Source organism: Microcaecilia unicolor, chromosome 8 (genome assembly GCF_901765095.1).
Source record: "Microcaecilia unicolor chromosome 8, aMicUni1.1, whole genome shotgun sequence".
Lineage (NCBI taxonomy): Eukaryota > Metazoa > Chordata > Amphibia > Gymnophiona > Siphonopidae > Microcaecilia > Microcaecilia unicolor.
This window is the reverse complement of record NC_044038.1, coordinates 87117107-87138889: the sequence shown is the minus strand read 5'-3', so window position 1 is coordinate 87138889 and position 21783 is coordinate 87117107. Positions and strand designations below refer to the sequence as shown.

Here is a 21783-nt window from a genome sequence, read left to right as displayed (position 1 = left end):
AAAAGAGAAAAATGTCCAAAAAGTGGCATAAATTTGCATTTGGACAGACGACTCTGGTGGCGGATCCCCTTCTGATCTGCTCTCGAGTCACAGCAGATCATCAGGAGAGGGAGACCCGCGGCCGCCAGACAGGATGACAGAGCCAGAAGAGGTAGAAGAAAGTGGTACAGTGCGTGATGAAGGAGGGGGGAAAAGGGAGCCGGTGCAGACTCTGCTGCAACCAGTGGGTGCACTTTGTCATGCTTTATTATTGGTAGCATTTGTTTTAATCTCACTTATATTTTCAAACATGCCAGCTTGTGCAGCATAATGATGTACACAGAGAAAGTATAGCTTTTCATAGGTAGAGTAGTAATCCTATATAATAATTTGGACCTCTGCACATCCGTCTGGATGCCTGGGTTCGTAACAGTTCTCATTGGTCCGCCCTGGGGAGGACATCACAGGGCGGACCAGAGGGAAGGGAACCAAACAGCAGCCACCAGAAGTAAGTGGAGGAGTGGCCTAGTGGTTAGGGTGGTGGACTTTGGTCCTGGGGAACTGAGGAACTGAGTTCAATTCCCACTTCAGGCACAGGCAGCTCCAGTGTTGCCAGGTGGGCGGTTTTACCGCCCAATTGGGCGGTTTTCCGCGACCCGCCGCAGGAAATTTTTGCCCGCGGCGGGTTGCGGTTTTTTGGGCTCCTTTTTGGCTTCGGGGCGGTTTTTTCGCCGGCTTTTTCGGCCGCGGTGGGCGGGGTTAATGACGTTTCTGGGCGGGGTTAGTGACGTGGGAGGCGGGGTTAGTGACGTGGGAGGCGGGGTTAGTGACGGGGAGGCGGGGCCGATGACGGGGGAGGCGGGGCCGACGGCGGGGGCGGGGTTGATGACGGCGGGGGCGGGGTGATGACGCGGGGGCGGGGGTGTCAGGGGCGGGGTTTGAGTTTGGGCGGGTTTTGGGCTGGATTTTGGGCTCCTTTGGGCTGGAAAAAAATTTTCCACCTGGCAACCCTGGGCAGCTCCTTGTGACTCTGGGCAAGTCACTTAACCCTCCATTGCCCCTTGTAAGTCACATTGAGCCTGCCATGAGTGGGAAAGCACGGGGTACAAATGTAACAACAACAAAAAACATTCGCCCTTCTGCAAACAGGAAATGTGGCCGGGACCACAGGAACAGCTGAAACAGAAGCAAAAGCAAAGTCTGTCTGAAGCGGCATCCATGCGTGCAGGGCTTCACTGTTGCCGGCAGAGTAGGAGGTAAAAACTTTTAAACAGCCGGCACTTATGAAGGGGAGGGACAGAGAGGGGGGGGAACAGGTCCTGAGATGACAGAGGGGGGGGTCCTGAGACAACAGAAGAGGGGGAGGGGTGCATGGGACAAGAGAGGGGTAGGATGGGGTCATGGAACTGAACCGCGAGAGGGGGGGGGGCCGGTCCTGGAACTGGAAGGGGAGGGACGGGTCTTGGAACTCGAATAGGAGGGGTGGGAGGGGGGTCCTGGAACTCGAACAGGGGGGAGGGGGAGGTGAGGGGAGGGGGAGGGGTGCCTGGAGATCTGAGGATGGAGGGAGGTAGGGAGGGAGCACTGGAACTTTGCTAGTGCCCATTTCCTTTCTGTTGGAAACGGGCCTCTTTTACTAGTTTGTTATAAATCTTAATAAGTGTGTCATTTGGAGGGGCTGGTTATAGTAACACCCTAGCATGTGTTGTATTGTGAAGAACTTTTTTCTCGTGGAAAGGCCACTAAAACAGACATCATCATGTTATGAGAATCAGGTGCTCAACATTCAGAGTTTCTATCTATTTATTTACTTATTTACAACATTTATATCCCACATTAAACATGATTTAGGTTGAAAGCTGGGAGAAGTAAAATCTATTTTTCCAGTGCCTAGATCAAAAGAGATAGATGGTTTGTGGTGGGAACTTGCTCCTTTTGTTTTGTGGGTGGATGAATGGATTATGAGTTTGTGCTAATTATAATTATGATTATGTTGCAGATTATGGTGCTGATTGTGCTGTGCTAATTATGCTGCTGCTGATTCTGTTTATGATTATGATTATTGTAACCCGAGGGATTAATAAAATAAATAAAATTACCCAAGTTGTCCCAGAGTTCCATTGTGTCCAGCAGTGCAGGTTCTTGGAATTTGCTGAGACCTGAGCTTCTGTTGGCTTGGTAACAGCAGCTGGCAGTTGGCAGACTGGGTCTGACAGCTGAAGTGAGTGGAGGTGCTGCTCTGAGTGAGAGAGGCAGAGGTGAATTTGAGGAAAATAAAAGTTATTGGAATGAGTTTGGGTGACAGTAAAGGTATTAAGGGAAGAGTGGGAGAGTGAAAGTGTGATTGGGGAAAGGTCTAAATTTCTTCTAAGTTTGGGAATTTTGGGTAACTGCTGAATGAATTGCAGGGGGAAATAAGTTGAAGTGTTTAAATGAAAGCCAGTTGAGAACAGGGTAGTTGTTGTAAGGGAATATTTAAAGAAATCAAATAGCAGGAAACAGTGAAAGAATTTTGGTGAGCTAGGTAAATGTATGGGGAGTAGTGTGGTGCATATGATGAAAGGCTGTCAGTCATTCTTCCACAGCTTAGGGAAATAAATAAAAAAAATAGCAAAGGCCTGGAGTGAAAGGGAATTTTGGTTAATTTTATTTTGTTAGTTTAAATTGGCCACAGTATATGGTAATACTTCCCAATAGTTTTAAAATTTTACATTCAAAATGCAGGAGAGGCAGGGTTTTGCCTTCTTTTAGTTATTTAAGCGAAAGGTTTAGGAAGAAGCTGTATACTGGATCGGACTGTCGGAGTTCCTGAAAACAATACGGGCCCCCATGCAAGAAAGTCTATGCTACACACCAACGAGAGAAAACCTGCCTCAGCTAAGTGACTTTGGGAAAGCAGGGAAAATCTAAAAAGGGAAAAGGGAAAGTTGAAAGAAAATCACATTTACCTTATTCTTCGGTGATAGTGGATGAGCAGTTGGAGATATCTGTGAATAGAAGAAATAATACCCAAAGAATCAATTCTTAAGGGTTATAGCAAAAGAAAATATATTTCATGTTTGTTCTGAGAAATTTATGAATGTATAGGTGAGGGGATACTTATCTAATAAGTGCTCTTTAATGACGAAGGAGGTCTCTGCAGAGAGAAAACAAGTAAAATAAAGTTATTAATGGAAAATCTGTTTGGAAAGATACAAAGTTAACATTTTGGGGGGGGGGGGGGGTCTGATGTAAAGAGGAATTCATTTGTTGCTTATTATACAAGAGATAAGAATGTTTTAAATAAACTTGTTATGTTGTTTCAGACAATCTAATTTGCCTTACTGCCTCCAAAGAAATAGCGAGAAATCCTGAATTTAGTTTATATTTCCTCACCTATCCTTCGAGGGTAGGTGACGAGGTTAGTTTTTGTGGTCCTCTCCCCATTCCTGGGTGCTGGGTTCCGGAAAAGCTACCACGACTACTGACATCAGGCTAACCGGAATCCTGTTTCTACCTTACATCACACCTAGGCATGAGGGGGCGGAGCTAGATTATTATGATAATGACTAGTAAAACAGGCCTGTTTCTGACACAAATGAAACGGGCACTAGCAAGGTTTTCCTTGGAGTGTGTATGTTTGAGAGAGTATATGTGAGATTGACTGTGTGTGAGAGAGAGTGAATGTGCGAGTGTGTGTGTGTGACTGAGAGAGAGTGAGACTGCTGGGTGCGAGTGTGTCTCCTCTGTCCCTCCTCCAGCCATCCAGCGATTCTCCTCTCTCCCCTGCTCGCCCTCCAGCCACCCAGCGATTCTACTTTTTCCCTTGCCCCCCTCCAGCCACCCAGCGAGTCTCCTCTGTCCCCTTCTCCCCCTCCAGCCACCAGCGAGTCTCCTGTGTCCCCTGCCCCCCCTCCAGCCACCCAGCGATTCTCCTGTGTCCCCTGCCCCCCTACAGCCATTCAGCGATTCTCCTATGTCCCCTGCCCCCCCCTCCAGCCACCCAGCGATTCTCATTTTAATCTGATCACTCTCCAAGGTAAAGTTACAGTAAATACAGTTTCCACCTTTCCAGTGACCTCTTTTGATTGGTGAACATGGTTGATTACATGGTAAAAATGATTGGGTCAAATATTCCCCAAGATTACTGCTACTAAGTTATGCAATCCTAGAAGATTACCATCATCGTGGTATGCAATCCTGGAAGGTGGTTCGAAAATTGTGTGGATCTGTAGTACAATCCTCATTTATAGACACATTTTACAATGTGCAAAGGATGCCTTTTTTCAGAAAAAGATGTCCAGATATGGATTGTTTTTTGAAAATAATATACAATCTTACATAGAATAGCATTACCAACTGTTTTATAAGGTGCTGTTTCTTTAATGAGAAGCGTATTTCAAGGTGTGCGAAGGCGCAAGCGGAAAAACAATTGGCTAGAAATGTAAGGAGGGGAGACAAAAACTTCTTCAGGTATATTAGTGAAAGGAGAAAGACTATAAAGGGAATTGTGAGACTAAAAGATACAACGAAACGCTATGTAGAAAATGATGAAGAAAAAGCCAATTTGCTAAATAGATACTTTTGTTCTGTTTTCACTGAAGAAAATCCTGGAGAAGGACCGAGAGGGCCTGGCAAAAGTACACCTGAGAACCAGGTGGATAGAGCACCGCTCACGGAAGAGAGTGTGTATCAACAACTTGGAATGCTAAAGGTGGACAAAGCCATGGGACCGGATGGGATCCACCCCAGAATACTGAGGGAGCTCAGAGAGGTTCTGGCGGGTCCTCTTAAAGACTTGTTTAATAAATCCTTGGAGACGGGAGAGGTTCCGAGGGATTGGAGAACAGCGGAGGTGGTCCCTCTTCACAAAAGTGGGGATAGGGAAGAAGCTGGAAACTACAGGCCGGTAAGCCTCACTTCGGTTATTGGAAAAGTAATGGAAGCCATGCTGAAGGAAAGGATAGTGAATTTCCTGGAAGCCAATAAGTTGCAAGATCCGAGACAACATGGCTTCACCAAAGGGAAATCGTGCCAAACGAATCTCATTGAATTCTTTGACTGGGTGACAGGAGAATTAAATCAAGGACGTGCTATGGACGTAATCTACTTAGATTTCAGCAAGGCTTTTGACACGGTTCCCCACAGGAGGCTCTTAAATAAACTAGACGGGCTGAAGATAGGACCCGAAGTGGTAAACTGGATTAGAAACTGGTTGATGGGCAGACGCCAGAGGGTGGTGGTGAATGGAGTTCGCTCGGAGGAGGGAAAGTTGAGTAGTGGAGTGCCTCGGGGATCGGTGCTGGGGCCGATTCTGTTCAATATATTTGTGAGTGACATTGCCGAAGGGTTACAAGGTAAAGTTTGCCTTTTGCGGATGACACCAAGATTTCCAACAGAGTGGACACCCTGGAGGGAGTGGAAAACATGAAAAAAGATCTGAAGAAGCTAGAAGAATGGTCTAACGTATGGCAATTAAAATTCAATGCGAAGAAATGCAAAGTGATGCACTTAGGGAGTAGAAATCCAAGGGAGACATATGTGTTAGGCGGGGAGAGTCTGATAGGCACGGATGGGGAGAGGGATCTTGGGGTGATAGTATCTGAGGACCTGAAGGCGACGAAACAGTGCGACAAGGCTGTGGCCGTAGCTAGAAGATTGCTAGGCTGTATAGAGAGAGGAGTGACCAGCAGAAGAAAGGAGGCTTTAATGCCCCTGTATAAGACGTTGGTGAGGCCTCACCTGGAGTATTGTGTTCAGTTTTGGAGGCCGTATCTTGCGAAGGATGTTTAAAAAATGGAAGCGGTGCAAAGAAAAGCTACGAGGATGGTATGGGATTTGCGTTCCAAGACGTATGAAGAGAGACTTGCTGACCTGAACATGTATACCCTGTAGGAAAGGAGGAACAGGGGTGATATGATACAGACGTTCAAATATTTGAAAGGTATTAATCCGCAAACGAATCTTTTCCGGGGATGGGAAGGCGGTAGAACGAGAGGACATGAAATGAGATTGAAGGGGGGCAGACTCAGGAAAGATGTCAGGAAGTATTTTTTCACGGAGAGGGTGGTGGACGCTTGGAATGCCCTCCCGCGGGAGGTGGTGGAGATGAAAACAGTAATGGAGTTCAAACATACGTGGGATATGCATAAAGGAATCCTGTGCATAAGGAATGGATCCTCAGAAGTTTAGCTGAAATTGGGCGACGGAGCAGGTGAGGGGAAGAGGGATTGGTGGTTGGGAGGCTAGGATAGGGGAGGGCAGACTTATACGGTCTGTACCAGAGCCGATGATGGGAGGCAGGACTGGTGGTTGGGAGGCGGGAAATACTGCTGGGCAGACTTATACGGTCTGTGCCCTGAAAAGGACAGGTACAAATTCAAGGTAAGGTATACACATATGAGTTTGTCTTGGGCAGACTGGATGGACCATGCAGGTCTTTTTCTGCCGTCATCTACTATGTTACTATGAGACAAAAATGCCAAAGCAGGAAATAGATTTCGAACCTTAGCACAGTCATGTATAGTGGAGTTTCACAAAGAATATGTCACAACCGTGTCATGTCCGCCCTCAACCCAGCTCACCTGGATCTTCGACCGGGCCGATTCCTGTGACATTCTTCTGAGCTTCCAACGTTCTCCTGGGGAGGGGGGCGTGGCGTTGTGGCGAAGACGGCAGGAGTGGGGCCTTGTGCTGCTGTCGTGCGGTAATAAAACGTACCTCCAACGTTCTCCTGGGGGGGCGTGGCATTGCGGCGAGGGTGGCAGGGGCAGGGCCTCGTGCTGCTGTCGTGCGGTTGTTCAGTGCAGCGGGTGATGTACCTGGAACTACGTGTTGTCAATTATAGAGCGCACGAATGCTTCAAGGCTTTACTTTCTCGGCTTCAGAAGTTGGAGGTGCGTTTTATTATATAGGACTAGTAAAAAAAGGCCTGTTTCTGACTCAAATGAAACGGGTGCTAGCAAGGTTTTTCTCGTAGTGTGTATGTTTGAGAGAGTGTGTGTGAGAGTGACTCTGTGAGAGAGAGAGTGACTGTGTGAGTGTGTGTGTGTGTCAGAGAGAGAGTGAGACTGGGTGCGAGTGTGTCTGTGAGAGAGTGTGTGTGTGTCAGAATGAGTGTGTGCAAGTGCATATGTGAGACACAGTGAGTGTGAGAGAGAGAGTGTGTGTTTCACACAGATACAGTGTGTGAGAGAGAGAGAGAGAGAGAGTGTTTCACACAGATACAGTGTGTGTGTGTGTGAGAGTGTGTGTGAGACAGAGTGAGTGTGAGAGTATGTGTGCGATACACAGACTGTTTGTGAGACCGAGAGTGTATTAGACCGAGAGTTTGCAGAACCCCCTTCCCCTACCCCCCTGCTCTCCCCTTCCCCCCGTGCTCTCCCCTTCCACCCCTTTTTGAGTTCCAGCAACCCCTCCCACTTCTTCCCATCTGAGTTCCAGGACCTCCCCCCCCCCCCCGCCACTTCTTTCCATCCCCCTCTCCATGTCCCTTTCTCTTCTCCTTTTCCCCGTTCTTGATTTTGTCGTGGTGCGCTAAGGTGACAGACGGATTTATCTTCCTCGCAGAGCAGGGCAAGCACTCACTGTTCCCTTTCAATGTTTCTGGAGAAGGTAGCGTCAGCGCTCACCGTCACTGAACACACACAACCACGATTTGTCGCTCCGGTGATGCAGAGGCAGCGGGAGAAAGCAGGGAGGATCAAGCTCGAAATCTTTCTCACCTGAGCAAGGTCTAAGCGCAGCAAGGGACCAATCTTTTCATGCGGAACACATGGCAATATAATGGTACTTTCCCACTTTGCGACACCAGCAAACTGTGTGCTGCTGCACACACAACAGAGTTACAGTGCTCTAATGCCCCCACCCTTTGCAGCGGCTGCGTGCTCCAGCTTGGCACAGACGGCTCTTACGAAGGGGAGGGCCAGAGAGGGGTGGAGTGGGAGGGGGTTCCTGAAATGACATAGTGGGGGAATGGTGGTCCTGGAACGACAGAAGGGGGTGGAGGGGTGTGTTTGCTGTGCCATTATGTTTTACTCACGTGGTTCAAGTTTTCCTTCAGCTGCACTAACTTCCATCTCTGCTACGACTTGGGGGGGGCGTGATGTTCTGTCGAGGGCATCAGGGGCGTGTCCTCCGTATAGGAACTGGTGTGCTATGGGATTCGATGAGTGTCAGTGCTCTGCCCTCGACGTCATCACGTTTTGATGCGAGGGCGGGGCATACACTCATGGGCACACTGCAGTCTACACAAGTACAATTTTAGAACGTTCAGAGGCTTCATTAGAACGTTGGAGGTGCGTTTTATATAGAGAGATTCTCATTAATATTCATATTGACCCCATTAGCAGCGCGTTCGACATGGTTAACCAAAGACTCCTAGACCATTTCGGAATTGGTGGAAACACTTTCAACTGGATTAAGGGCTTTCTAACCACCAGAACATACTAAGTGAAATCAAGCACCCTGGAAACCAGACTGCGAAGTACCACAAGGATCCCCACTATCACCGATCCTTTTCAACCGCATGATGGTCCCACTAGCCAAAGCCTTATCTACACTTGGCCTTAATCCATTCATTTACGCTGATGATGTCACACTATACATCCCCTACAAATATGATTTAGCAGAAATCACCAATAAAATCAAGCTCAGTTTAAACGTCATGAACTCATGGGCAAATACATTCCAACTAAAACTCAACACAGAAAAAACACGCTGTCTCTTCATCTCATCCCAAAACAACGCATACAAACCCACAAACATTAACACCCCAGGATACACCCTCCCTATTTCAGACAGCCTGAAAATTCTCGGAGTAACAATGGACCGAAACCTCCAACGACAGTCCCAAGCTAAACTCACCATAAAGAAAATGTTTCTCTCAATGTGGAAACTAAAACGTGTGAAACCATTCTTCCCGAGGAAAATATTTTGCAACCTTGTACAATCAATGGTACTAAGCCACGTAGACTATTGTAACGGGATCTATGCGGGATGCAAAGAACAAAACGTAAAGAAACTTCAAACTGCCCAAAACACAGCAGCACGGCTTATATATGGAAAAACACGTTTTGACAGCGCCAAACCACTCCGAGAAAAACTGCACTGGCTTCCAATTAAGGAACGTATCACATTCAAAATCTGCACAACAATTCACAAAATCATCTACGGCGAGGCACCGGGATACATGACAGACCTCATCAATCTACCACCCAGAAACACCATAAAATCAGCACGATCATACCTAAACCTCCATTACCCAAGCAGCCAAGGACTCAAATACAAATCCACCTATGCTTCCAACTTTTCCTACCTGAGCGCACAATTGTGAAGCACACTACCAAAAGCAGTAAAAACCACACTCGACCACATGAATTTCTGGAAAGCACTAAAACCAGAACTGTTCAGAAGGGCATACCCCACCGACCCAACATAAAAAACCTTGACATCTGCGACAACTTAACCAAAGATCGTAACGGACTTATCCTAACTCTTCCTTTCCCTAAGTTCTCCCCAATTGTCTTTACCATACATGTATCTCACTCTACCATAATATCACCTTGATATTAATTGCAACTTGTATTTGTTCATACCAAAATCGGTTAACGCCAATTACGGTACCATGTAAGCCACATTGAGCCTGCAAAAAGGTGGGAAAATGTGGGATACAAATGCAACAAATAATAATAATAATAATAATAAATATGGACCTTATTAATATTCATATTGATCTTATTAATATTTATATTAATATTGGGTGACTTTTGGGCTGCTTTTGGGCTGGAAAAACATTTGCCATCTGGCAACATTGTGTGGGGGAAGCTTAGCTTAGCTCTGCAGAAAGTCTTTGGAGAAAATCAGTGAAACTAGTGAGTGTTTTGGGGGAGTGGGAGATGAGGAGGTTGTTGAAAAGGAGCAGGACTGAGGAATGGAGGAAAGTGTGAAGGGTCTGCTGCAGGCTGAGGAAAAGACCTGACAGCAAATGCAAGAACTATAAATCTTTCCTTTGAAAATCTGGACTGAAATTGAGAATTTACTAGTACAAATTGTGAGACACACACACACACACTGGGGAACTTTCTGCCTCCTCTTCTCCCTTCACAAAACGCTCATCAGCACCAGGCTTCTTATAATTAAGGGTTTTATTAATGACCATTTAACATACTCCTCATGGCTTATTTCTTCCTTAACATCAACATTTCTTCTTCTTTAACATAAACATTTCTTCAAGTCAAACATAACAAAAAGGCACTTTACTCAGAGCCTGCTACTTAAACCCTTCTCAAGACAGTTCCTCAAACTCAAACAGTCAAACACAAGCATCTACTTTCCTTCTCCAGCTGTTACCTTTTCCAGAGAGAGTTCCCCAGTGTTTCCATCTACCTCCTACAGCTTTCCACCACTCTCTTAATAAAGCTGCCTGCAACCCTCTCACACATGGTTCAATTTCCCAATCAACTGCTGGCTTCTCACTCTCCTGCCTAGAGTCCTCCCCCTGACTCTGATTCCCTTGCTGCTGCAGTGCATTCTGGACCTTGTAGTTCCCTGCCTCCTCACATACCCCCCTGGCCAAACAATTGCTAGTCCGTTTAATTTTTATTCCTTTCTTCAACAGGCTAGCAATCCGAGCCCCAACATCTGCTGGATGTACCCCCTTCTTTGCCTGATGTTCTCCCGGGGTTCTCTTAGCAGCCCCTCTTCCTGAACATCTACCAGCCCCGCTTTCCCTCTTACACCGCAGGGAAATGCAGGCCAATCTCTGCCCAGAATTAACTCGTGTGGCAGTCTAGGTAATACAGCCAGCCACACCCAGTGTGTACCTAAGGGCCCTTTTATCTGAACCTTCTGTAGGGGATATGTGGTGGAAGCCCCGTGAATATACTGAATACTAACCTTCTGGCCCCTATTATCATCTCTCCATCTCCCTCTTTTCTTTATTCTCTCCCACAGGAACCGAGAAAGCATAGTCTGGTCCGCTCCTGAATCTAACGGTGCATTAACCCTGACATCCAGTTCCTCCACTGTTCACTGCCATGGCTTCACACCTGGCCCCTGGGAGTAGGAGGTGAATCCCAACCTTACAAAACAATCCTTCTTTAAGTGTCCCTTTTTCCCACATCTATAACACCTTCTCTCCTCATTCACACTCTGCCTGGCCTCTGTTCCCCTGGTCCCCTTTTCCTGAGAAGCCTCCTCAAACATGTTCTTGGACTAGAAGGCACCCCCCCCCTTGTCTTCCTAAACATTGTGACTCAAGGTAACATTCCATACATTTAATAGCTGCTTCTAACGTTTCACAACCTCTCTTAACCAAGCCTGTTCTTACTGTTGCAGGCAGAGCCTCTAGAAATTGCTCTAATACCAGCTCTTGTAAGATCTGCCTTACTGACCTCTTATCCGGGTCTAACCACTTTGTGGCAAGGTCCATTAGTTTCTGCAACAGAGCTCTCGGGGTGTGGCCCTTCGTCCACCTCCAACTCCGGATGCGGCAACGGTACGCCTGCTCACTGACGCCATACCTCTCCAAGATGGCTCTTTTAAGGCAGCCATGGTCAGTTACCTCAGCTGGAGTCAACCCCCAAAATGCCGCCAAGGCCTCTCCAGCCAATGCTGGAGCCAATCGAATGACCCACTGCTCCTGAGGTCACTCTGCTGCCACGGCCACCCACTCAAAGGTTCCCAGATAGTCCTCGATGTCATCCCCTGGAGCCAATTTTCCCCAGGGCAGCCAATTCACCTGGCGAGGCTCTCCATACCCTCATGCTCCTCCGGCCAGCATCCTGTCCTGTAACAGGTCTAGCAGAGGTTGATGCTGGGCTCGTGACGCCACCAGGGATTCCTCCAGAAACTTATGGGCCATCTCTTGTTGTTTCTGGAACTGGTGTGCCATAAACGCCATCAGCTCCTTGCCTCCGGTCGTATGCCTCCACCTGCAAAAACACAACACACAGGACCTAAGTGCTGCTCCTCAGAGTAGATATCCTATCTAGAGCCCGTGACTTCTCCACCTTTCTCACAATCCTCCCCCAACTCCGTGCCTGCTTACCGGACACTGGTGAGGTACTCACATCTACCAGCGGGACTTCGATGGATCCCACCACTGCCACCACTTTGTGAGCCGGTCACCCTTCCAGACTCCGGCCAGGGCTGACCCTGCTTAGCTTCCTCCACACACACAGTCACTGCTGGGCTCTAGCCTTCTCGGTAACTCACAGGATTCTGTCTCAAACACTGGGGCGCTTTCTGCCTCCTCTTCTCCCTTCACAAAATGCTCATCAACACCAGGCTTCTTATAATTAAGGGTTTTATTAATGGCCATTTAACATACTCCTCATGGGTTATTTCTTCCTTAACATCAACATTTCTTCAAGTCAAACATAACAAAAAGGCACTTTACTCAGAGCCTGCTACTTAAACCCTTCTCAAACAAGACAGTTCCTCAAACTCGAACAGTCAAACACAAGCATCTACTTTCCTTCTCCTGCTGTCACCTTTTCCAGAGAGAGCTTCCCCAGTGTTTCCATCTACTCCCTCCTACAGCTTTCCACCACTCTCTTAATAAAGCTGCCTGCAACCCTCTCACACCTGGTTCAATTTCCCAATCAACTGCTGGCTTCTCACTCTCCTGCCTAGAGTCCTCCCCCTGACTCTGATTCCCTTGCTGCTGCAGTGCATTCTGGACCTTGTAGTTCCCTGCCTCCTCACAAAATCTACCTGTGCACATACTAAGTGAACTGAAGTTTTCAAGCCTAGGGAATTCAGTCCTAATACTGCCTCTACTCTGCCTATATCCTTCCATTTGTGAAGCTTTTTTTCACATTTAGAACTTGGTAAATGTATATCTTGTACACTTTTTTTTTTAATTGAAATGTTATCATATTAACAAAACATGATAAAGAATAAGAAGAAATAACATCTCATATTAATACAAAAATTAATATATCTTATAGCCCACATCAAGGAGAACACCCTGCAAAGTAGAGTAGCTTTCAAACAATAAGAAAAATCATAATCAGCTGATAGCAAGCACTAATTACATTTAGATCTGATATTACCTTAATCAAATCCCACCATATTAAGAATTAGACCCTACCTTTTCTAAGTTACCTTTAATTGGTTTATTTACTAAGAATGATTCTATGCGCATGGGGTTGAAAAAGTCATTCTCATAGTCCACTAAACATTTGCATGGAAATTTAAGAAAAAAGTAGCACCATTTGTCAAAACCTTTTTTGTGCAATTGTGTGAGCTTATAGACATCTGGAAATAGCATAACTGTTTGACCACAAAAAGGCACATTCTTCATAGGAAAAGACGTCCTCAATACTTCTAACTAGTCACACTAACTTCTTGGTTCAAACCTCTGAGTAGGTTATGGTTCTGCAGATGTTGAGATTATTGGGACACCTGGCGTCCACAGTTTATGTGACACCCATGGCACATCTTCACATGAGATCTGCCCAATGGACCCTAGCTTCTCAGTGGTGTCAAGCCATGGGGGGGGGGGAAGGGTTCTGGAGGATGTCATCCGAGTGTCCCCAGAGCTTGCTCGCTCCCTGTTGTGGTGGACCATTCAATCCATTTTCACTCTGGAACTTCCATTCCAAATTCCTCAACCGCAAAAAGTTCTGACCTAGGGTATGGAGCTCAGGTAGATGGGTTTCACACTCAAGGTGCTTGGTGTGCCCAGGAAGCAGATCTTCAGATCAATCTCCTGGAGCTGTTTGGAATGCTCTAAATGCCTTCAGAGATTGTCTGCCTCACCAAATTGTACTCATTCAAACAGACAACCAGGTTGCAATATATTACACCAACAAGCAGGGGGGCACCCGATCATGCCCTCTTTGTCAGGAGGCCATTCAGATGTGGTGTTGGGCTGTCTGGCATGGTATGTTCTTTTGCACCTCATATCTGGTGGGCAATAACAACTGCCTAGTCAACAGACTTAGCAGAGTCGTGCAACCACATGAGTGGTCTCTCAAGATGGGTGTTACTCGAGAGATCTTCCGAGCATAGGGCACCCCCTCGGTGGATCTGTTTGCCGTTCACATCAATCACAAAGTTCCTCAGTTATGTTCTAGGCCCACAACAGACTAGCGTCGGATGCCTTCCTTCTTCATTGGTGGACATGTCTTCTGTATGCGTATCCTCCCATACCTCTCGTGGGGAAGACTTTGCTGAAACTCAAGCAAGACAACTCCACTAAGAGGTATTATTCTTTGAAGTGGAGGAGGTTTGCCATCTAGTGTGAGGGCAGGGCCCTAGATCCTATTTCCTGCCCTACATAGACCCTGTTTAAATATCTTCTACACCTTTCCGAGTCTGGCCTTAAGACCAACTCCATAAGGGTTCATCTCAGTGCGATTAGTGCGTATCAACGTGTAGAGGGTAAGCCAATCTCTGAACAGCCTCTAGTTCTTCGCTTCATGAGAGGTTTGCTTTTGTCTAACCTTGCAGTCAAATCTTCACTTGTGTCATGGGACCTCAAAGTCATTCTCACCCAGCTGATGAAAGCTCCTTTCGAGCTGCTGGATTCCTGCCATCTGAAGTACTTGACCTGGAAGGTCATATTTTTGGTGGCTGTTACTTCAGCTCAAAGGGTCAGTGAGCTTCAGGCCTTAGTGGCAGATGCACCTTATACAATGTAGTCCTCTGCACGCACCCTAAGTTCCTGCCTAAGGTGTTGTCGGACTTCCATCTGAACCAGTCAATTGTCATCCCAACATTTTTTCCCCGACCTCATGCCTAACCTGGTGACAGCGCCTTGCACACTGGGCATTGGCCTTTTACTTGGAGCAGGCTAAGCCCTATAGAAAGTTCACCCAACGTTTTGTTTCTTTTGATCCCAATAGGATGGGGGTTGCCATCAGGAAACGCACTATCTCTAATTGGCTTGTAGATTGCATTTCTTTCACTTATGCCCAGGCTGGGCTAACCATGGAGGGTTATGTCAAAGCTCACAATGTCAGAGCCATGGCTGCATCAGTAGCCCACTTGCGGTCAGCCTCCATTGAAGAAATCTGAAAGGCTGCAACGTGGTCTTCAGTCCACACATTCACTTCTCATTACTGCCTTGAGCAGGATACCCAACGCGACATTGGGTTTGGACAGTACTGCAGAATCTGTTTGAGGTCTAGAATTCAACTCCACCCTCCTAGGCCCGTTGTGTTCCAGGCTGAACTTTCATTCAGTTTGTATATAGTTTCAGGTTGATTTATGTTGTGATAAGGCAGGTAAACATGACCATAGACAGAAGCAGCCAACCCCAGAACTACCATACCCAGAATCCCTTGGGAGAATGAAAGAGAGGGGTGGACCCAAACAGGGCCGCCGAGAGGGGGGGGCAGGGGGGACAAAATTCCCCGGGCCCGGCGCCGACCGTCTGCCACCGGGCCGGGCCCCCTGCATTGAAATCACAGTGCCTCTCACCTCCTTATGAAAGCGCTGCAGGCAGCAGCAGATCGCCTCCCTTCGGGCCTCCTTCCCTCTCTGTGTCCCGCCCTCGCGGAAGTTACGTCAGACAAGGGCGGGACACAGGGAGGGAAGGAGGCCCAAAGGGAGGAGATCTGCTGCTGCCTGCAGTGCTTTCACACGGAGGTGAAAGGCGCTGTGATTTCAATGCAGTGGGCCCGGCCAGGTGGCTGACGGAGGGGGGTGGCAGCCTTGGGTGGGGGGGGGGGGGGAGTTGCAGTGGTGACCTTGGGGGGGGTGGCGGGGGCGGGGCTCCGGGGGCAGCCTTGCCCCAGGCCTGGCCCAGTATCTCGGTGGCCCTGGTCCTAAAAACATGCAAGGGACCTCTAGCATTAGTAGGAATGAAAGTAACTCCAGGAAATGGGGGCCAGTTACTCCAGCTACCAGCAGGGGGAGAAGCAGTCAAGAAGCCCAATTTCCGTGGGTGCAAAATCAATATATAATTTCTCCCAACTGTGAGGAAGAGAGAGCAGATCTCTCAGAAGTGTGGGAGAGGGGAAAGTTGGTGGAGAGCTAACTGAAGCTTTGGAGTATGTGTAGGAGGGAAAGGACCTGCCTCTAGAATTTCCTTGCTTAGAGGAGCAAGCCAGCATGGACTGGGAAGAAACAAAAGCCAACCTTTCCAGCACTTAAAGGCAGTTGTGGGCGGCCACAGGAGTTTGTTACTGTGGAGTGGGAGGTGAACTGCCAGACCTTCTTGTTGCAGGGCTGCTGAAGTGCTACAGGAGGAAAGGTGATGTGTTCGTGGTTTTTTTTTTTACTTGAGCTTTTGGAACTGAACTTTACTTAAATTTGTGAGCAGAACTTTAATTGAACTTTTGAACTGAATGGGGGTTTTTGGGGTTTGATTATGTTTTGTGGAACTGGGTCTGCATTAAAACCTTTTGTTTGATCGGAGTCCGGATTAAGGTATGGTGCTGCACCAGAACCCTATGCCCTGAACTGGGTTTTTGGTTACAACCCCAAAACAGAAGTGGAGGATCCCTTTACAGTATTATGTCTTGTTTTTAGGCTTTTAATATCACCACAGAATTATTATATACCAGCCACCTATAATCTAGAGTGATAAGAATCAAGCCAAGGCCACGTATGAGAAAATTATCACTTACCAAATGCCCAGTTGGTGTCTTGGCATGTCAGGGGGACCAGTGCACTACGAATGCTGGCTCCTCCCATTACTAAATGGCTTGGGTTTGGTCATTTCTGAGATGGGTGTCCTCGGTTTCCATTATTGCCGAAAATCGGGGACGACCATCTCTAGGAATAACCATCTCTAAGGTCGACCTAAATTTCACGATTTGGGCGTCTCCGACCGTATTATCAAAACGAAAGATGGATGCCCATCTTATTTCGATAATACGGGTTTCCCCGCCCCTTCGCCAGGACGTCCTGCGAGGACGTCCTCAGGAAAACTTGGGTGTCCCTTTCGATTATGCCCCTCCACGGGGTTCATTTTCAAAGCACTTAGAACAGGTGTGGACTGAGAGTGGTCCTGCTGCCTCCCCCCACCATTACTGCTGCCTAACCCCGGTCCTGCTGCCTCTCCCCCTGGTCCTGCAGTCTCACTCTCCCCCTGCAGCTAAATTGACCATCTGCCGCTGACACCGTAACTTCCTTCTAAGTTCCAGCGTCAGCGGCAGATGGCTGATTTAGCTGCTGGTGCCCCGCCTGTGAAGGGGGGGGGGGTATAGGGACAGGAGCACAAGAGGGTAAGGAGGAGACACGGGTGTCCCGGTGACGAGAGAAGGACGTCACACCTAGGGCATTTCGGAGGGAAGCACTGGGCCCCCCACAGCTGGTTGCTCATATGGTCAGTCCGCCCCTGACTTAGACTTACAAAGTTCCATAGGTTAGTATGTAACACTGTAAGTCTAAGTGCTTTGAAAATATACCTCCATATGTCCCTTCTCCTCTCTCCCTTCAAGTTTGTCAGTGGTCTCCTGTCACTTCTACCTGCTGCTGCTGCTGCTGCTGTACTACTTCTTTAGGCTCACACAGCCCAGTGCCCCCCACCATTTCTGCCTCATGTGGGATATAATGGGGGAATATTATGCTTGCTTTTTGTGAGGAATGTGAACAGTGCTACTCTCTATCCCCCCTCAGTTTAATCCCTGATCAAAACCCCTCTCAATATCAGAGCTGCCAAGAGAAAGTACGATTTTTAAAAGGGAGATTTTCAATTCATGGTATTCCATGCTTCCATAACTTCCTCCCCTTTTCCTTTCCTTCTAGTAAAACACCTTATTTACCCAGGGCCATGCCTAGGGTCTCTGGCGCCCCCCCTGCAGACTATCAGTTGGCGCGCCCCCCCGGACCTGCCTGGTAATGTGCTCCACATCCGCAAGTGAGGCTCCAAGGCACGTGGATGTCAAAGAATAAAGTGGTTGCTCAAAGCATATACTAACCACAATTGCTCAACTGTAAAACACTATACACAAATTTGTGCAAAAACACACTCATAACCTCACCAAACCATAACAGCACTAATTCCAAGGACAGGAAGAGCTACAACCTTATGCATGGAAAGGCAGCACTGTAATTACACCAGTACACAACCTAGTGAAACAACAACAACAAAAAAAAAAACACCAAAAAGGGCTGAAAATACTACACGCTAGCAGAATACTGCACCTTGATCACACATGAAAAACACATGACACAACAGATATGAAGGCAAAATACTGAACTGGAAAGTTACCTCAAGAAGTCAGACTCAGCATGCAGCAATACTAGAAAAACTGAAACTTACATGCAAAATATCACAGATGCACATTTCCAAAAGCTGACATATTCCAGTTAATAAATTCTGAATAAAATACTTTTTTCTACCTTTGTTGTCTGATCATTTAGTTTTTATATTTGCTTTGGTCCCAGTGTCTTCTGTTTTATGCAGTGTCTTCTTTCCATTTGATATTTTTTTTTCTCACCATGTCCATCATCCTCCTGTGTCCTTATGTGTACTGTCTATCATCTGTAGCCCTGTCCTTCAGTGTCCCGATCAAGCTCTTAAATTCAGCAGTTTTACCTCCATCCATATCCAGCATTTCTCCTTACTCCCCTCCATCCATGTCCAGCACTGTCCCTCTTTCTCTCCTACCCTTCCATCCAGTATCATCCCTCTTTCTGTCTCCATCCTTCCACCCATTACCCTCTCCCAATCCTTCCGTCCATTGTTTCCCTCTATCTCAACCCTTTTCCATTCAGCATGTCCTCTCTCACCCCATCCTTCCAGTGTCTTTCCTCTTTCCCTCCCTACCAGCGTCTTCCCTCATTCTGCCCCCACCTTCCAGCATTTTCCCTCTTTCTCCCTCCTTTCATCCAACATTTCTCAGTCTGATCAAAGTTAATCACAAATTCAACCCACTACAAAATAGCCATAACATTATGTCCAGAGGTCAGCCCAGCACTTTCTGGAGACTAAATCAGGTCTGACATTGCCCCATTTGCTGCACAATTTAGGTGGCAAAGAGTCATGTTTTTTTTTTTCTCCAAATATTTTATTAATTTTCAAAGAATACAAATAACAGGAAAACAATGATGGAAAAACATAGGAAGCAAGAAACACAACAGGTGGGAAAGGAAAAAAAAAAAGAGAAAGGAAAGAAGAGAAAAAAGGAGGGGAAAGCATCCAGGTGTTTAACAAATAAGTCCTTTTTTACTGGTTTAAGGTGTGGCCTGAATAGTTTGGAAGTAGTTGTCCAAAATAGACCAAATTTTTTTCTTAGTTACTATCATCCGACTTTTCGCAGCCATGGCGAGCTCAAACTTCTGGTGCTGCAGGACTGTATTCCACCAGAAATGCATATTCAGCAACTGTGCGTTTTTCCAGTCATGTTTTGATATACTGCCTTCTATGGTACAAACCAAAGCAGTTTACACTATTATATGAAAGTACTTAATGTTTTGTACATTACAAAAAACACAGCCTTTCTGCTCTCTTCCCCCTATATGTGACCATCTGGGAATCTTCCCCCCTCCTTTGCCTTCTGAGTTAATTTCTTGCACAACTGAACTATCAGAATTAAATTGACATACCCCAGCCTGGTACAGTGCAGAAGTACAAAATTACTTGGCAAATCCAACATACACACATCACACCTCTAGGGAACAAGATGGAGCAACCACATCACTAAAAAAAAAAAAAGCCACTAGAGGGTGGACGAACACAGAAGTCCTACGCAAACAAAGCCAAGAAATGGGATGGTCCTTCAGCAAAAAAAAAAAGCCAAGCTTGCTCAGATGGAATATTTGTTGACTATACATACACTCAAAAACTCCGATCCTGCCCCCAAAAAACCAGGAAGTCGTGTCAGAGGGGCAGTACCTGGCAGAGAAAGTCGCTGACATAAGAAGAAAAAGAAGCGCGGGGCCACAGCAGCCTTCAGCCATGCGCTGTCCGCTCTGCCGGTCCTCTGCCCCCGGAACGGGAAATTGACGTCAGGTGGCAGAGAACCGGCAGAGCCGACAGCGCATGTCTGAAGGCTGCTGCGGCCCCGCGCTTCTTTTTCTTCTTATGCTGGCTGTGGAAAGAAGCGGCGCCGGCGGCAGCAGCAGCAGCGGATCAGCAGCAGATTTCGTCGGGAGTCTAGTGTCAACACGGTAAGTGGGGTAAGCGCGGCGCCCTTGAAGGCAGGCGCCCCCCTGCGGTGCTTACCCTGCTTACCGTGTTGGCACGGCCCTGTATTTACCCCAGTGACTGCAAGGTTGGAACAACAGAGCAGAAACCCAAAACTGACCCAGCTCAATTAGCAATATTATACATTCTCACTCAGTGATTCTTGGGCTCACTCAGTTGTAGAGAACAATTGATAAATTCGAACCATTAGCACAAAAATCTGAAAATTATTTTTTCTTTGCTTGTTCTTGATGTTCTCTTCCTAGTTTAACCCCTCCTGCCACTTCATCCCTCTCGTCCCCACTTAGTGCTTCTTCCCTCCAACTTGATCCTCTATCTCTTTTTAGAGCCCTCTTATCAGCCTATTAGCCCCCTCCTCATTGAATCCCACACAGTTTCTCTCCTTGTCCTCATCTGTTTCTCTTTCTTCAGCCCCTCCCTCATATACTTATTTTTGTATCACAGCCCATCCCCCCAAATTGCATTCAACTCTGTTGTCCCTTTTCCATTCTATGTCTATTCCCACAGCCTCTTTTCCTCTCCCAACCCATGTCTTCCAGTGCCTTTGTCTACTCTTTCCTTCCTCATTCCTTTCCCAATGTTTCCCTCAGCACTTCTCCCCCTCTCTATGGTAGACCAAAGTCAGGAAGCCTATCTGAGGATGACACTGCAGCTCAAGGAGTTTAGACTGAGACAGGAGATGGCATGAGCCTATCTAACCCAGTATTTTAGTTCACCGAAAACAATAGCAAACACTATTGAAAACAATAGCAAATGATTATTAGAAATAATGGACTGCCTATGCAATTAAGTGTGGGGAAGTAGAATACTTGCATAGGTTGCTGAGTCAGCTTCAAAGAGCCTGTTTAAAAGAGGCCCCTTAGATTCAAAACTATATAAAGAGGAAAGGTCCCACTGAACTTTCTTTCTGAGAAGTTCTGAGAGAAGAGGACATTTCTCTGGTAAGTGAAAGCTAATTTGCTTTCTGCTTTGGGAACTTAAAGATTGGGGTTTAAAGGAGGAACTGTAGGTTAGTGTTAGGCAAAATAAAAATATAAAAATCAAATTTTAACAACTAATCGCCATAGTCTTTTCCACTTAGTTTTAAAAGCTTTGTACCACAGCATTAACAGATAGAATGTAACAAGCACTGAAGGATCTGGTTTAGTCTAGTTTAGTACTCCTGTAGCCAGGACCTCCCCACCAGGGGATGTACTATCCTCTCGCACCGAGGATATGTCTCCAAGTGCTGCCCGGGAGGGAAAGGTTAGGACAGCCGTTGTAGTTGGTGATTCAATCATTAGGCATATAGATAGCTGGGTAGTTGGTGGACGTGAGGATCACCTGGTGACTTGCCTGCCTGGTGCGAAGGTGGAGGACCTCACACGTCACCTAGATAGGATTTTAGATAGTACTGGGGAGGAGTCGGCTGTCTTGGTACATGTGGGTACCAATGACGTAGGAAAATGTGGGAGAGAGGTTCTGGAAGCCAAATTTAGGCTCTTAGGTAGAAAGCTCAAATCCAGATCCTCTAGGGTAGCATTTTCTGAAATGCTACCTGTTCCACTTGCAGGGTCAGAGACAGGCAGAGCTCCGGAGTCTCAATGTGTGGATGAGACTATGGTGCAGGGAGGAGGGTTTTAGATTTATTAGGAACTGGGCAACATTCTGGGGAAGGGGGAGCCTATTCCGAAAGGATGGGCTCCACCTTAACCAGGGTGGGACCAGGCTGGCAT

General features: G+C 47.0%; 1 protein-coding gene across 6 annotated transcripts in view; it reads left to right on the top strand.

Moving 5' to 3' along the window:
- Positions 1-21783, top strand: part of CD22 (CD22 molecule) — a 244243-nt gene that overhangs the window by 45639 nt on the left and 176821 nt on the right. The gene's annotated exons all lie outside the window — the stretch shown is intronic.